Source organism: Dromiciops gliroides, chromosome 2 (assembly GCF_019393635.1).
Source record: "Dromiciops gliroides isolate mDroGli1 chromosome 2, mDroGli1.pri, whole genome shotgun sequence".
Taxonomy (NCBI): domain Eukaryota; kingdom Metazoa; phylum Chordata; class Mammalia; order Microbiotheria; family Microbiotheriidae; genus Dromiciops; species Dromiciops gliroides.
In genome coordinates this window covers 66813891-66830180 of record NC_057862.1, presented here as the reverse complement: position 1 = coordinate 66830180, position 16290 = coordinate 66813891, and the positions used below count along the sequence as shown (strand labels likewise).

General features: G+C 37.2%; 1 protein-coding gene across 4 annotated transcripts in view; it reads right to left on the bottom strand.

Annotated features, from left to right (window-relative positions):
• NRG3 (neuregulin 3) overlaps positions 1-16290 on the bottom strand; it is a 1197616-nt gene that overhangs the window by 305880 nt on the left and 875446 nt on the right. The window lies entirely within an intron of this gene.

The following is a 16290-nucleotide window of genomic DNA, read 5'->3' as shown; positions in this document are numbered from 1 at the left end:
TGGGTCCATGACACATGCCTGGGAGCCATCCTATAGTGCTCTTCAAAACGGAAAAAAGGTCATTAAAAATTCCAATTTCTGCCTCCTACAACTGTTATGGTGTTCAAATGAGAAAACACAAATAAAGTACTGTGCAAACTTAAAAGTGCTTTGTAAACATCAACTATCATTTCTGCTGTACTTGCTACTTTACACACCCATCTGGAGGAGGCTTTGGAAGAAGAAAATTTTCTATTGATCTAAAATAATTTTAGAATTGTTCATTTTTCTTATTCTTTTAAGCTTTTTATATTGCATGAAAATGGGACTATACACTATAGCTTTTATATCCAGAACTCAAAATTAGAAATGTAAATTTAGTAATACCCATGCAAGCATGAGACTTATAATTCCAATGTCGGGTTAATAACTCGTCCGGACCTCTAGTTTCAACTTCATATAAAACCATGGCAGGACATGACATTTGGTTTTTGTTGTTTGTTTATTTAGTACATGATATTTAGAAGAAGTATATCATCATGATTAAATGTCTTGCCTTGGAGTCAAGAAGGCCAGGTTTGGTACCTTACTATGTTACTCTGAGCAAATCACTTGAATTCTCATTGTCCCAGGACAAATAGTTGAGACAGTTATAGGTAGTTGCCATTCTGTATTTGTGGAAAGAGATTCCACATTGGGATTAGCACACAAAGATGAAAGCATAGGTTTGGACCAATTAATATCCTTTGCTCCTAAGAAACATGACTTTAGATGAAACAATCTTCCAGGAAGCAGTTGGTACCATAGTAACCATGCTATAAGTGGGATATTTGTTTCTCAGTAGACAACATTCTACTATGAAATTTAATCACACACAAACACAAAAGAATACTCCAACAGAACTATCATGGGGACTTTTAAAGCTATCAATAAAGCTGAGGTCATTAGAACATAGACATATAAGTGGAAGGGATCTTAGATGTCATCTAGTCTATCCCACATTTTACATATGAGAAAACTAGTCCCAGAGAAATGGAAGGAATGGTCTAAGGTCACAGAGGAGATAGAGAACACAGGTAAAATTTGAGATCATGTTCTGGAAATCCAAATGCAGCACTTGAGGTAGAATCCTTCAGGGATTTTTAACCTGGGGTTTGTGAACTTGTTTTTTTGACATGTGGGCATATGTCTATACATGTATATATGTAATAGTATTTTAATATAATTGGTCTCCTTTGTAATCCAGTATATTTTTATTTCCTGTATTTCTGTGCATTTTTCAGAAGAGGAGCCATAGGCTTTACCAGACTACCTCCATGACATCTAAAAAAGTTAAGAAAACTTTAGCTACTCTATGAAGTCATCTAGTTTTATTTTCCTCTCTAAAATTAGGTTAAGACTGAATTGGTAAAAATAAATAGATAGATAGATAGATACATAAAAAGAAGAAAAGGGGGCATCTAGATGGCACAGTGGATAAAGCAGTGGCCCTGGATTTAGGAGGACCCGAGTTCAAATCTGAGCTCAGACACTTGACACTTACTAGCTGTGTGACCTTGGGCAAGTCATTTAACCCTCATTGACCAGGGGGAAAAAGCCTGAATTGGTTCAGAGTATTAAGGCTTGAATTATTGATATAGTACTCTGGTCTTCTAAGCCTAGTAGAGGAGGGGATTCCGAGGACAGACATAACCTGATAACTTGGAGTAATTTGCCACTATGGAAAATGTAAAGGCAATAGTGTGAGGTCCAAAAGAATCAATAATATGTCCTTGATGAATATCCTTTCCATGCTATTATTGAGTAAATCACTTCTTCTTAAATGTTAAATTGTCCTGGATCATTTCATTTTTTTCCCCACTAGACTAGCCTCAATCAGATCTGGCACAGGATAGGACTTCTTCTTCAACATCATGGTAAGTAAATACAAAATATATCAATTGCAATAAAAATCAATTTTAAGAGAGAAAGAGTGCTATCACTGTGACAATCACAAAGGACTTTGTGTAAGAGGTGACAGTTGAGTAGTAAAAATAATTTTATTAAGAATAACAAATTATTATGTGGCAGATACTGTGCTAAGCGCTCATTTAATCCTCACTAGGACCCTGAAAGGTAGGTGCTATTATTATCCCCGTTTGACAGTTGAGGAAACTGAAGCAAAGAGAAGCTAAGTTACTTGCCCATCATTATGCATCTAGTATTCTTCCTTACATAGGCCTATAACTCCAGCTACTGTGCTTCCCAGAACTCTACCTACCATTCCATACAGTTACCTCATAGCTGCAAATGTTCTAAAAAGGCAAAGCAATTCCATTGTGATGAGGGAGTGCAATCAGGACCTAAGGAACCAGAAGCATGGCCACATTAAATGGAATGGTGTGTGCAAGAAACAACTATTAGTCCACTTTGACCAGAATATTTTGGAGAGGGGAGTAAAATGAAACAGAATCTGGAAATCAGTCTGGGCCAGATGATAGAGGACTTTTATTATTTATCATATAGGTGTTAGGAAGTAAAAGAAGCATGGGGTGAGGAGAGGTAGAGATGTCTAGATGTGATTTAGGAATGCCAAATTTTCAACTGTGTGGCAGCTGAATTGGAGAGTAGAAAGAATGGACCCAGGGAAATCAGTTTATTGCTTGAGTGTCTGAAAAAGGGCCTAGGCTTTGTGAGTGAAGAAAAGAGATGGAGACAATAGACAGTGTATAGCTGAGATGAATAACATTTGCCATTTGAGTATGAGGGAGAGAGGAGTCAGGAATGAAGCCCAGTGACTGGAAGCATGATACCACAATAATAATCAAAAGAAAAGTTTGGAAGAGGGATAGACTTAGGGGAAATCTGAGAAATGGAGACATTAAAAACCATAAACCAAAAAGATAGATATGGATGAAAGTGAATTTGGTTTTAGGCATGTGTATTTTGAGATACCAATGAAACATCCATGTAGAGATTAGGGAAGGACTTCTGAATATTTTTGGATATGTGAAGAAAGGCTGAATTTCAGTTAAAGGTTAGTAAAAATAAAGATGTGATTTTTCCCCATACAAATTCTTGGATACCCTGATATCTATAGCTCAGAGAATCCACATTAATAATCCCTGGATTAGGGGGCAGCTAGGTGGTGCAGTGAATAAAGCACTGGCCATGGATTCAGGATGACCTGAGTTCAAATGTGACCTCAGACAATTGACACTTAACTAGCTGTGTGACCCTGGGCAAGTCACTTAACCCTCACTACCCCGCAAAAAATAAAAAAATCCCTGGGTTATAGCTAGAAGATGGTTAAATTAGGAACTAGATGATTGGGGGGGGTAGTCATATGCAAAGAAATAATTAAATCTGTGAATAATATTTTCCCATCATTTCCCGGGAAGGCCATGTGGGAAAATGGGAAAAGCTCCTTGTTCTACAAAATCCCATCAGCCTTGGTATTCCACATCATCCCCATTCTCTATATCTCTGATTGGAGAGTGGAGCCATGAACTCCAAAGCCTCCATTTAAGGAGGTTTCAGAACCTCTCTCATTTCTAACCTGATTCAGGTACTTTGGGACTTCTATGATTTTCTTTCCAGCCTCTTCACCCTTTTTAAATGTTTATTGAGTAAATTCATAGAGGCTGATTAGATTAAAAAAAAGAAAGACTGTATTTTTTTTTTTGGTGAGGCAATTGGGGTTAAGTGACATGCCCAGGGTCACACAGCTTGTAAGTGTCAATGGTCTGAGGCTCGATTTGAATTCAGGTCCTCCTGAATCTAGGGCTGGTACTCTATCTACTGTGCCACTTAGCTGTCCCGAAAGACTGTATTTTTTTTTAAATGTTTTAAATAATCTGGATAGAGCTCCACAGCATTGAAAATCACCTAATTCAGAGGGATGGAAGAAAATGATCACAGAGTCACTGAATTTTAAAGGTAGCATGAACCTCAGTAGCCATCTAGGTTTATCCATTTCTGAAAAAAATTCCACTCTATTAAATATATGGTCATTTCACTTCTGCCTAAAAACCTGTAAAGAGCCACTAGCTTCTTAGGCAGCTCATTTCCCTTTGGGATAGCTCTAAATGTTAGTGTGGTAAAAAAATATGAAATTTTTTTAACAGTCAGTTAGGATAACTGAAAGACGCCAGTTTTTGAAGGACCACCCTTTTGGGGAGGAGACCAACAGTCCACCTGCTGCGCACTTCAGACTGCCTGCTAAGCACTCGACTTCCGGGGTGGAGAGAACGGAAGTGGGGCTTTTTCCGGCTGGGGGGGGGGCTCCTGACTGCGCGGCAGGGACAGTCTCGCTCTCTCCAAAGGTGGCCTTTAGGTTTGGGTGAGTTTTTATAAGGAATATAGACTAAGCTTAGATTTAAGATGATTTGTATTGTGTTTCTACTTTCCTATCCTTCTAATCAACATCACCTTGTGACTACCATAACAATAAAAGGTCTATCTAGAAAACCAAAAGCTTCTTCCATTTACTAGTCTGGGAGATAAATTAAGGGAAAGGTTAAGTAGGGAAGATTTATGATCTAATATCCAATTTTTAATCTCACATTAGGAAGATGCTTTTCTGGCTTATTTTGCTTTTCCTCCATCACTTCAAAATTTAGTTAAATTTGCTTTTTTTTCAACCTTAACCAATTTTTCCTCACTTTGCCCTTTGAAGCAAATCCAATGAATCTAATCCTGCTTTCTTACAATGGTCTTTCAAATATTTAAAGACAGAAAAATGTCCACTTTGAGTCTTTCCTAAACATTCCCATTTCCTTGACTCTTACTCTTATGACGTAAACTCAAGGACCTTCACCATATCCTGATTTCCCTCTTCTCTATACTCACTAGCTTATCAGTGATGTAACAAAGAAAGAAGAAAAACGAATGGTCAGAAATCTTGAACCAAGAGAGGACAGTGTTACAAAAGGTGAGGGTCCCTTCTCTCATCTATAAAGGCCTGCTTATAATCTTCATCTATGACAAAGTGTTGGAGTGACGTGACCTTTTCTTAGAGGGACACCTGAGCAACGGAATGATGGAGGTTAAAAACATTCCTAAGAAATCCAGATGTCTTCCACTTTCTGCTCCATGAAGTTTTGGGTGACCTTATTCAGCTATTTCTCTGCCCATCAAGAAATAAGACTTTTTAAGAACTTTCTTCTTTTGGAAACTTGTAAATGTAATCTGACAAGCTGTAGGAACAATTTCAACTCATCCAGTGAAGCAAAATCAAATAAGACCTTGCTAAAAGGACAGTGGGAAGGGGAAAGGCAGAAAAAAAAAAACCTTGATAGAGAAAGAAATTTGAATGTTTCTGCAATTACAGGGTATATATCCAATCTATCTCATTTGCATTCATTAAAAAACTCTGAGATCACATCCTATGTTCCTTATTGTTACACAGTGAATATTTACATAAACTGGGATATATTAGCTAAAAATGTACAACCTTAACATGTCAGGAAAAGTGAATTTCTTCATGAGAAAACTTTCCCTTTATTTATTAATCCTATTCATGAATGTTATTGCTTTTCTGTTTAAGTTTTTTTCTCAAAGAGCAGAATATCTCTGAGTAAATACATTCAACACATGCAAATTTCTCCTTTATAGGAAAGAATATGAAGTGGACAGGGGAAAAAACACACAAGACTTGGTATCCAGAGGCTTGGGTTCAAAACGTCATGTGCCTTTGCATCTGTGTCCTTTCTTGCCTTCGATTTTGTCTTTTTTAAACTGAGGGGGTCTAGATCTCCTAGATCTAGGCTTCTCCTAGCTCTAAATAGAAATTGTTTCTTTCAAATATCAAATTTGATGGCAAAGAAAACTTCCTAAGGAGGTATTCAAGCTGTTATTGAACAATGAAAGATATGCCACAGGACTGGAAGACCATCCCGCAGATGTATCTACCTGGAACACATTGCTGGTCTTGGACTCCACAATAATTACAAATGATTCAATTGAATTGAACTAAAAAGTGCCTATATTCTGTGTGGAGGAGGAAAGAGCAAAATGGGTCCTGTTTGGTTCTACATCTCCCCCACCATATAATTGCCTAGATTATCCCTGAGTTTGTTCTTGCTATAGTCTCTGATACCCTGCTCCTATTACTCAACCTCCAAAATAATGAAAGTGATCAGGCTTAGCCATCTGATATACTGATTTGAATGCCTCCTTTTGCTTGAGAATGTCACCACAGGGCTGTGTAATATTGTATATATATATATATATATATATATATATATATATATATATATATATATATATATATATATATATATATATATATATATATATATATATATAACATGTGCATGTATATGTAAGTCAATGCATATATGCACAAATATAATAATATATGATGCAACAGGTGTAAATGTATGTATACATACATTACAATATACATACATGCACACACATTCTTCCTCTATTTGAAGCCCTTGTCATTTACCTATCAATTGACTATGAGATTGTGTTAACTGTATGTGGTCTAGCCTTGTTGTTCTTCAGTTATTTTTTAGTTGTATCCAAATCTTCATGACCCCATTTGGGATTTTCTTGGCAAAAATACTGGGGTGGTTTGTCATTTCCTTCTCTAGCTCATTTTATGGATGAGGAAACTGAGGCAAATAGGATTAAGTGATTTGTACAGGGTCACACAGTAGGACGGATTTGAACTCAGGAAGATAAGTTTTCTTGATTCCAGGCCTGGCAGTCTGTCCACCAAACCACCTAGCCTGCCTCTTTGAGGCTCCTGTCAATGTGACCAAGTTGAGAGGGACTCCTTCCCATTGGGATCCTAAACCCCCAGGCAGAACCCCCCCCACACACACATACACACACATCATTGCCCTCACTACCAACTATGCAAGCCACTGGTACTACAAAGAAAGAATGAAGCCGACTTTGAAGGCAGCCAAGATTTGGAGTCAGAAGACTTTCATATAAATCCTGTATTTGCTATTTATTAGTATATGAGAACTTGGGTATGTCACTTAGGATCATAGATTAAAAAATAAAAGTGACCTAAAAGGACACTGATTCCAAACCCTCTTTTTATAGATGAAGAAACTGATTCACAGATAGGTTAAGGGGCTTGTCAGCATCACACTACTAATAAAGGGATTTAAACCAATATCTTCCAAACTCTAAGTCTAAGGCTATATCCCCCTATATAATATTGCTTCAGTTTCCTAGTCTATAAAGTAAAGTGGTTAAATGGGATGTCCTCAAAGGTCCCTCCTGACAACTCTCTAATCCTATGATAATAATGAGATATACCATGCACCAAAGATAAATACAATACTCAATCAAGAAATAAGAGAATACAGGAGAAATTTTATGCTCTCTACAGAAATCTGAAGGAGGAAACATTTGCAACTGGGTATATTAGGAGAAAAATCTAGAAAAGCTTCAAAAAGGAGGTAGTACTTGGGCAGAGCCCTGATCTGAGCCTGGGGAATCTCAAAATCAGAGATGAGCATGGAAGTGTGTTTCAGGTCTCAGCAAGTTCTTCTGAGATCCAGTCTGTTATGGTCCCATAATGCTTTGGGGCAAGTAAATCAGACTTTTTAAGGGAATGGTTGAAACATATGCATTGTGTGATATTTTGGAAGTAGGGAAACTTTCTCATTAGGAAATAGTGCTACAAGATATAGAGACACCAAGACGGAAAAACACAGGGAAACTTAAGAGAAGAGAATCTGGTGAGAATGTAGAGGGCCTTGTCACACGGCCATTACTGGAGTGTCACCTTGCCTTTTTTTTTTCAAATAGGTTGAAGACTTGTAGCAACCAGCCCCAATACAGATCCTTAATCCTGATAAAAGCCCCACAGAGATGGAGATAGTCTGGGGAATGCCAGAGGCAGCTGTGGGAACAGCTAAGTTATCCTGTGATGCTTTAAGAAATATTGTGAAGACTGATATAAAACAGGTCCTTCATTAATTTAAGGGAGTAGATACAAGAAAAGCCAGGAAGGTTTTCAGGGTACTAGTTAGAATCTATTACATAAGAAGGAGGGATGGCGTTTGAGAATGCAGTGAAGCTAGAAATGGCTTGCTGACTTTAGTTTAGCCTGAATGTCAATTGAACCATGAAAAATAGGCTGGAGCCAGATTGCAAAAGGCCATACATACTAAGTTAAAAATTTTGCAGTTTTTATTTCCTAGAGACAATAGAAAGTCATCTATCTATCTATCTATCTATCTATCTATCTATCTATCTATCTATCTATCTATCTATCTATCTATCTGTAGCAGGTGATTAAAAATTTTGTTGGGAGTGGGTTCATTTTGGAGGGTGAAAATAATCCCCTTTTAAGAACTCCCATTTCAGATACAATTTCCAAGTGTGTCCAATCTCCCAAATTCATTTAAGAGACACAAAGTGAAATGAGTACTGAACTTTGAGAAGAAATAACACACTGTGATAAGTAAAGGCATGTTGTTCTTAGAAGGTATTGTGGAATGACCAGATAGTCTTAGAAACATATAGCAAATCATGAAAGCCTCACTTTTGGCCAGGTTTCCATTTGAAATTCTCTTCCAGTAGGTTTATGGCAATTGCTTAAGCTAGGACCTCAGTTGGTCATGAATAATTTTATTTGAAAGGAAAAAAAAACCACAATAACAACAACTACTACCAGGTACATATTCTGTAATGAGAGAATCAAAGAAAATAAAATGGTCATGATGCCCCATAATTTCTAAGGCTTCCACAGCAAATATCCCTCAATATCACTTACCTCCCTCCAAATAGGGAATCCCTTTATTCATCTACATGTTGTCTTCCCTAATAGAATGCAAGCTCCCTTAGAGAAGGGATTGTTTCATTTTTCTTTGTACCCCAGTGCTTTGAACATTGTGGGGGTACATCATAAGTGCTTAATAAGTGCTGGTTGTTTTATTGATTGACCCTAGAATCATCTTGTGATGGTCCCATGAAGTTTGTGATTCCTCTCTACTTTAAGTGTGTTTACCACTCTCCTTTCAAGGACTGTTGGTTACTAGTTCCTCTTCCAGGGGAGCTGACATCTTCTACCTACTATTCAGATCCCTATGAATGTTATGAGAGAGAGAGTATGGAAGTAGGTACAGTTCTACCAATAGCATCACAATTCTAGGCGTGAATAATTAACCAGGATTCACAGTGGCTAGAGCCACTGGGACTAAGATCAGGAATTTCTGAGTTCAAATATATCCACAGACATGTATTAGTTGTGTGACCCTCAACTAGTCACTTTTCCTCTGCTTTCTTCAGTTTCCTTAACTGGAAAACAGGGATGATAATAGCACTTCACAGGATTGTTATGAGGATTAAATGAAACTATTTATAAAGCTCTTTGTGTAGTGTCTGGCACATAGTAGATATTTAAATGCTTGTTCATTCTCCTCTACTCCTAGTCCAAAATTCCAGTCTTCCCAGATGAGGGATTCCTTCCTGCTGAGGCCTACCTCTATTTTAGCTCAGACACTTTGGCCTACACTCAGACTCACCCTTAAATTAGGTCCTCTCACAATCCCTCTCATTCTGAGGCCCACTCTAGCATAAAGCGACAGCCTAACTGTCAAGGATATGAGTGTATCCATGGAACAGAAACTCCTACTAATCCCAATGATGGGCTCAACTTTCGACTATAAAATTGCACGTCCTTTTTCCAAGGAGGGCAGAATCATTCTATCAGAACAAACACTGGATTTGGAATCAGAGCCCTTGGGGAAGAGAAGAACAATAGATACAACACTGGGCCTGATTCAAATACCACCTCAGATACATGCTAGTTTTGTGACTTTGTAACACAGGTTCACTCGATCTTTCCCCCTTTGCCTCAGTTTCCTCATTTTTTAAAATGAAAAGGGTGGGATTTAATGACATCCCCTTTTAATGCTATCTATCATCTCACTTCTGCCACTTAGTAACTGTGGAAACTTGGAAAAAGTCACTTGCTCTATTTTCCACATCTGTAAAATGAGAAGGCTTCAAGAGATGATCTCTAAGGTCTTTTCTAGTTATGAAGGAGAAATTAGAGTAAATGCTCTCCAAAGTATCTCCTAACTCTCATCCTAGGTCTTTCATTATTTATTCAAGATTGGGGAAGGCATGTCCCAGTTCCCTTAAAATTAATTCAGAATATAAGAATCCGACCTCCAAGAGAAAAAAAAAACCTGGCCACTCCCTTAATTGCCTAGAAAATGGTGTTCTCAATGGCAATGAATGCATGTAAGCTCAGAGGCCCTGCCTGTATCTCTCTTCAGTCATCAGGATCTTGGAAGTGGTAGGCTAGAATGGTAGATCTGTCTCAACCTTGGCACAGTGAGCAATGTGAATTTTAGAATGATTACTATGATAGCAGTGATTTTTCCCAGCTTGCATTTGTCCTTCCCAGTTAGTCCTGCCAATCTAGTTGTTACAGAACAGTGGACCTCGAGACTATAAAAAAGCCCTGAGTTTCACATCCCAATATTTTTTCCCCTCTTTTATAAACCTGTTGGAAGGAAAAACAAAGAAAACTGTACAACCTCAAAAGAGAAATCAATCAAATAACCTGCAGCTTGAGAATAATACTTTCACTATTTTGGGCCATCAGGAGCTAACCAACCTAAATATAAATGAGGAAATGTAATGGTAAAAATTTGGTCCAGACACTATTGATCTGGGGGCTCAGTGGAACTTGATGATCTCTAAGGTCTCCTTCAGTCTTAAATCTTAATACCTGAATTTGAAATTCTTAAATAGATGAAACAGTATAAGTTGGATTCTAAGTAAGTTTAAGCAACGCTGCAGGCTTCCTGTCAGTTTTTATATTTATTACCTTTCAGTTAGACAAAAAAGATACAATGCTATATATTGTCCTTTTCTCTCCTTGTTCTGAATACAACTTTGATCCTTTCGTATTACTCAAATTCAGAAGAGAAATAAAGTCGGCTCTTCATTAAAATTGCTAAAATGAATGACCCTAGAAAGGGCACACCACAAAGAGAAGTAGCATAGAATGGAATTAAATAATATCTCTTCTAAGAGTATATTATATTTCTAAAGATAGAACATAAGGAAAATTCTTTATCATACCCCTAAGGTAGGTGGATAATGAGGTGGGGGTAGAGGGGGTTCTCTTGGGATAAGTATGCGATAAATAGATCACATGTCAGGAAGAACTGGGTGTAAGGTCTGCCCCTGACAAATACACAGTGTGTAATCCTGGAAAAGTCACAATGTTTCAACACCCAAAGTAACTTTCTAGAACTGGTAAATTATGCTTGGAGATATGCAAGCAGTGAAGGGACATTCTTACCAAGGAGCTCTCTACACCAAGAAAATCACAGGTCTAGAAAAACATAAATATGTTAATAAAAGAATAGTACCTTAAAATTGGAAGGGGCCTCAGGGATCATCTTGTTCAGTTCATGCCATCAAACCCTCAAACTGCCTACAGCCTTTATGATAAATTACAATAACCGCCAGTGATAGAGAGCTCATTACCTCCTGAGACACCCCATTCTGCTTGTGGACAGCTCTAATTGGAAAGAGGTTTTTCATAGGGAAATTGCTTCCTTACAACTTTTACACATTGTTTCTATACTTCCCTCTGGGAACAAGCAAAACACATCTAATTCCTCTTCTAGATTCTAGCCTTTCAAACAAATCAGGATGTCTATGATTCCCCTTCCCCCCACATACTCACACACCATGCCAAACCTTCTCTGAATATGTATTTTCTCTTTACCTCCACCTCTTAAAATCCCTAGTTTCCGAAACTCATCAAGAGCTACCTTTTATAAAAGGCCTTTCTGGATCCCTCCATTTGTGTAGTGTCACTCCTTCTGCATACATATGTGTGTATGTATTTATATGTATATGTAGGTTCATATTTTTTTTTGCCAAAATATCATATTGACCCCTATAACTAGTATTTCTTCCAGATAAAATATAGATTGCTTAAACTAAAAATAACCTGGCCTTGTTAGTTTTGATATTACTAGTAAATTTTGTTTTGTTTTTTGTTTTCCATTCCAGCCTATCTTTGACTTATAAGGCCCATGGAAGGGGAAAAATGTTTCTTCTCCTTAAGCTAGATTTTTTTCCATTCACTGTTAATCAAAATAATTAAGATACTTTGGCTTGATTATTCTCTAGGGTTCCTGATATAAACTAGGAGGGAAAATTTCATGTCTGTTGATTAAATGGTCCCTCTTCCCCCATTCAGAAGCAAGATAATATTTATTAATTCAATCAAATGACCGTACAGGCAGGGAGCTTACTATTCTAGATCCACATTCAACATTAATGTTCCATTTCATACTCCTAAGCTAATTTCCTGGAAGGAAGACAGTGAGAATCTAACTTGTGAAGACAATTTGTCAACATACCCATGTATATATTTTAGGCTTCTTTAATCCAGGGCTACAGTTGATAGCATATGTTTAGATATCTTTCTGAAATAGTTGTTATTTGAGAGTCTTCTTTTAAAGTATAAAATAAATGTGTTTGTCCCTTGCCAAAGGTATATGTCAAAGGAATCCTGATTAAATTGTATTAATTGTAGACAAGAATGGAAAAGTGGGGTCTTAAAAGTAGCAAATGAGTAAGCTAATATTTTACTATATTTGATTGGTTCATTCAAACATAGTGGTAGTAATGAGAAGAAAAATTTAGCTCTATATAATAATTTATATGGAGATAGTCTGACACAGCCATTGGAGTACTGACTGGCCTTGCATTAAGGACTCAAGTCTTTTCCTCTAATGCTGATAGACTGTATGACCATGGATTAGTAGCTTGACCTTTCAGAGAGATTTGTAAAACTAGAAATTACATAAAAGTTGTAACTAAGTTTTAAATGAGTTGCTGGTCTAGCACAAAATAATTGGTCTAACCTTCCTTTCTTCACCATCCAACAGAGAACTTTATGGTTTATAAAGCATTTTTTCATCCATTATCTCATTTGGTCATTAAAGCACCTTGAGAGATAGGTAGCAATAACAATGACTATTACAATTGATTTTTTTTTGTTTTTGTTTTTTTAGGCACTGGGGGTTAAGTGACTTGCCCAGGGTCACACAGCTAGTAAGTATCAAGTGTCTGAGGCCGGATTTGAACTCAGGTACTCCTGACTCCAGGGCTGGTGCTTTAACCACTTCTCCATCTAGCTGCCCCTACAATTGATTTTTTAAAAAATAGCTTTGTAAAATAAGTCTCAGAGCATTTAAATGACTCCACCAAGTGTGGGGGGGGTGGTGGTAGAGATCTGAATCCAAGTTTTCTTTGGTCCAAATTCTTTCCACTCTGAGAAAGACAGTCTCTAGGCCCCTTCCCCAACAAAACAAAATAAACAAAAATATAACCCATACACGCCTAATACAGGGATGGGGGGAATCTAATTTTTAAAGACATATTACAGTGAACAAAGAACAAGTCCACAAGTGTTATAAAGAGTGAATTAAATTGTCTTTCAACAAGGTCATTTTCATAGAGGTTTGTTTTTTGTTTTTTTGTGGGGCAATGGGGGTTAAGTGACTTGCCCAGGGTCACACAGCTAGTAAGTGTCAAGTGTCTGAGGCCAGATTTGAACTCAGGTACTCCGGAATCCAGAGCCGGTGCTTTATCCACTGTGCCACCTAGCCACCCCTCCACAGAGATTTAAAGCTCACTAAAAAGCTTAAATAACTGCAGTGTTGTAGGGACAATTCAAAGAGTATATTCAGAATGGAAATCTCTTCAGGTCAGTGAGAATAGGTTAGTGCAATCATGACTGATGGATGTCATCAGAAGAAGGAAATCAACACAAAATCAAAGGGCTGAAAGAAACCTTAAAGAACATTGAATCCAAAGACCTTATTTCACAGATATAAGATGGAAACTTAGGGTATCTAGGTGGCTTGGTGGATAGAGTCAGAGAGACTCATCTTCTGAGTTTAAATGTTGCCTCAAACACTTAGTAGCTGTGTGACACTGGGCAAGTCACAACCATTTTACCTCAGTTTCCTCATCTGTAAAATGAGCCAGAGAAGAACATGTCAAACCACTCTAGTATCTTTGCCAAGAAAACCCCCAAATGGGGTTACAATGAACACAGTCACAGAGGTAGTAAGTGGAAGCACTAAGAGTGAAACCTGGGAATTCTGGAGGCAGATCTCTCCTAAGCTTTTTTTCTTTCTATCATCCTGTCTTCTGACTGTGGCTGAACATGTCTCCCCATCTGAAGGCTGCTACAGAAGTCTATTGAGTGAGCCTATTCTCTTGCTTCAGGTAACCAGTGAGAGCAATGGAATATATTCACTATGAACTTCAGAGCGAGGGATTGAGTATTTGACTTTATATCTGACATAGACCCTAGCACAGTTCCTTGTACACAACACATGCCCAATGAATGTTTGTGAAATGAATTAATCAAAGGTCAGTCCACTAAGAAAAAAAATCAAGTTAATTCTGCTAATTATTTTCAACTGCCATGGCAAACATTGTTGTCCACAAGCAAGGAAATAATCATAGTATGTTATATCAGAAAGAAACCTAATATCTCTTCCGAATGAACCCGTTCCTTTTACTTATTGAGAAAAATGAGATCTGGACAGGGGAAGTTACTTCCTAAAGTCACGTGGCTGGGAAATTCCAGAGCCTAGACTCAGCATCAGGTATTCTGACTACAAATCCAGCAATATCCCTCTGATATATAATCATCCTAATAAAGAACAATAGCATTATGACATTTATTTCTGAAGGGAATATGAGTTACACTGGCCTCTGAGTTTTATGCAACTTCACACTTCTGAAGGAGAAATGTAGCTGTGAAGGAAAAGAATACTGCCAATACAATGGGCAAAAGCCTTAAATCAGATTTCTTTTTAGCATGTTGAATTGTGTTTGTAAGACTTGTTTAACATTAACAAAAGTTAATGAATGGAATATCGTATGTGGAGATCATAGCATGAGTGTATAAAAATTGCTGCAGTGGAATATGGGTTATCTAGGTCCTAGGATAGATTCCCCAACTAATTTATTGACCTAGGAAAGGACAATAGACCTCTCTGGGTATTAGTTTATTGATCTTAATCATAAAAAATGAAGCTGGAATAGACTATTTCTTTTTTTTTTTTTTAGTGAGGCAATTGGGGTTAAGTGACTTGCCCAGGGTCACACAGCTAGTAAGTGTTAAATGTCTGAGGCCGGATTTGAACTCAGGTACTCCTGACTCCAGGGCTGGTGCTCTATCCACTGCGCCATCTAGCTGCCCCTGGAATAGACTATTTCTTTCTTTCTTTCTTTCTTTTTTTTTTTTGTGGGGCAATGGGGTTAAGTGACTTGCCCAGGGTCACACAGCTAGTAAGTGTCAAGTGTCTGAGGCCAGATTTGAACTCAGGTACTCCTGAATTCAGGGCCAGTGCTTTATCCACTGCACCACCTAGCCGCCCCAAAGGAATAGACTATTTCTAATATCCAAGTGGTCATTATCAGGAAAAACACAAACCCACATACAATTCACTTCAACAACCACTTATTGTATTAAGGCAATAATATGTAGATGGTACTGAATCCAAATTAAAGAATTCCAGATATATAATTAATGCTTAATTTTTACAAGTTAGGTCACTTGCTATTCTGAAAGGGGATACTTTTATGCCTCAGAAATAGTTTAAATGGCTTAAAAGTACTAGTAAGTTCCAGTATCATTGAAATTCAAAAAATAAGAAGTATTTATTTTATTCAAGAAAGTGTGCTAGGCAACACATTATATCCCAATTCTTTGAAGAATTCATGATGCTTTGTTGATATAGTAAATCCTTAATTTTGAGTCTAAGTCCCATTCACATTAGTAAAACAAAACATATATAATTATATATTTTTAAAATTCATAGCTATATTGCTTAATATATAAAATATTTAACTTTAATGCATATGGTTACACATGCAAATGACTAGTATTCCTTGGTAGAGGCCTTACCTTTCTTTTATTAATTGAATATAAAAATTATAACTAGGATATTAACTATCTATAACTATTGCATTAATAATTTGTAGGCAAGGCCTGAAAGACTTTCAGCAAAATCAAGCAAGCAAAAATAGTTGGTTCTCAAAATTAGCTCAAACTATAACACTACAAATGTGTTGACATTAATTTACTTAGAATATTTAATACATTGATTAAGTTCTATTCTAGTTCTGATGAGTAAAACTGTCAACTAAGGTGGATCTGAATTAATAAGGTCTTATGTAGTAATCAAATTGGCTGTCACAATGTCCTAGTAGGGGTCAAGTTCTTAAGCCTTCAGTTTTATTATCTAGTAAATGTCAGAGCCAAGACTCACACCTAGGTGTTCTGACTTGAAGTTC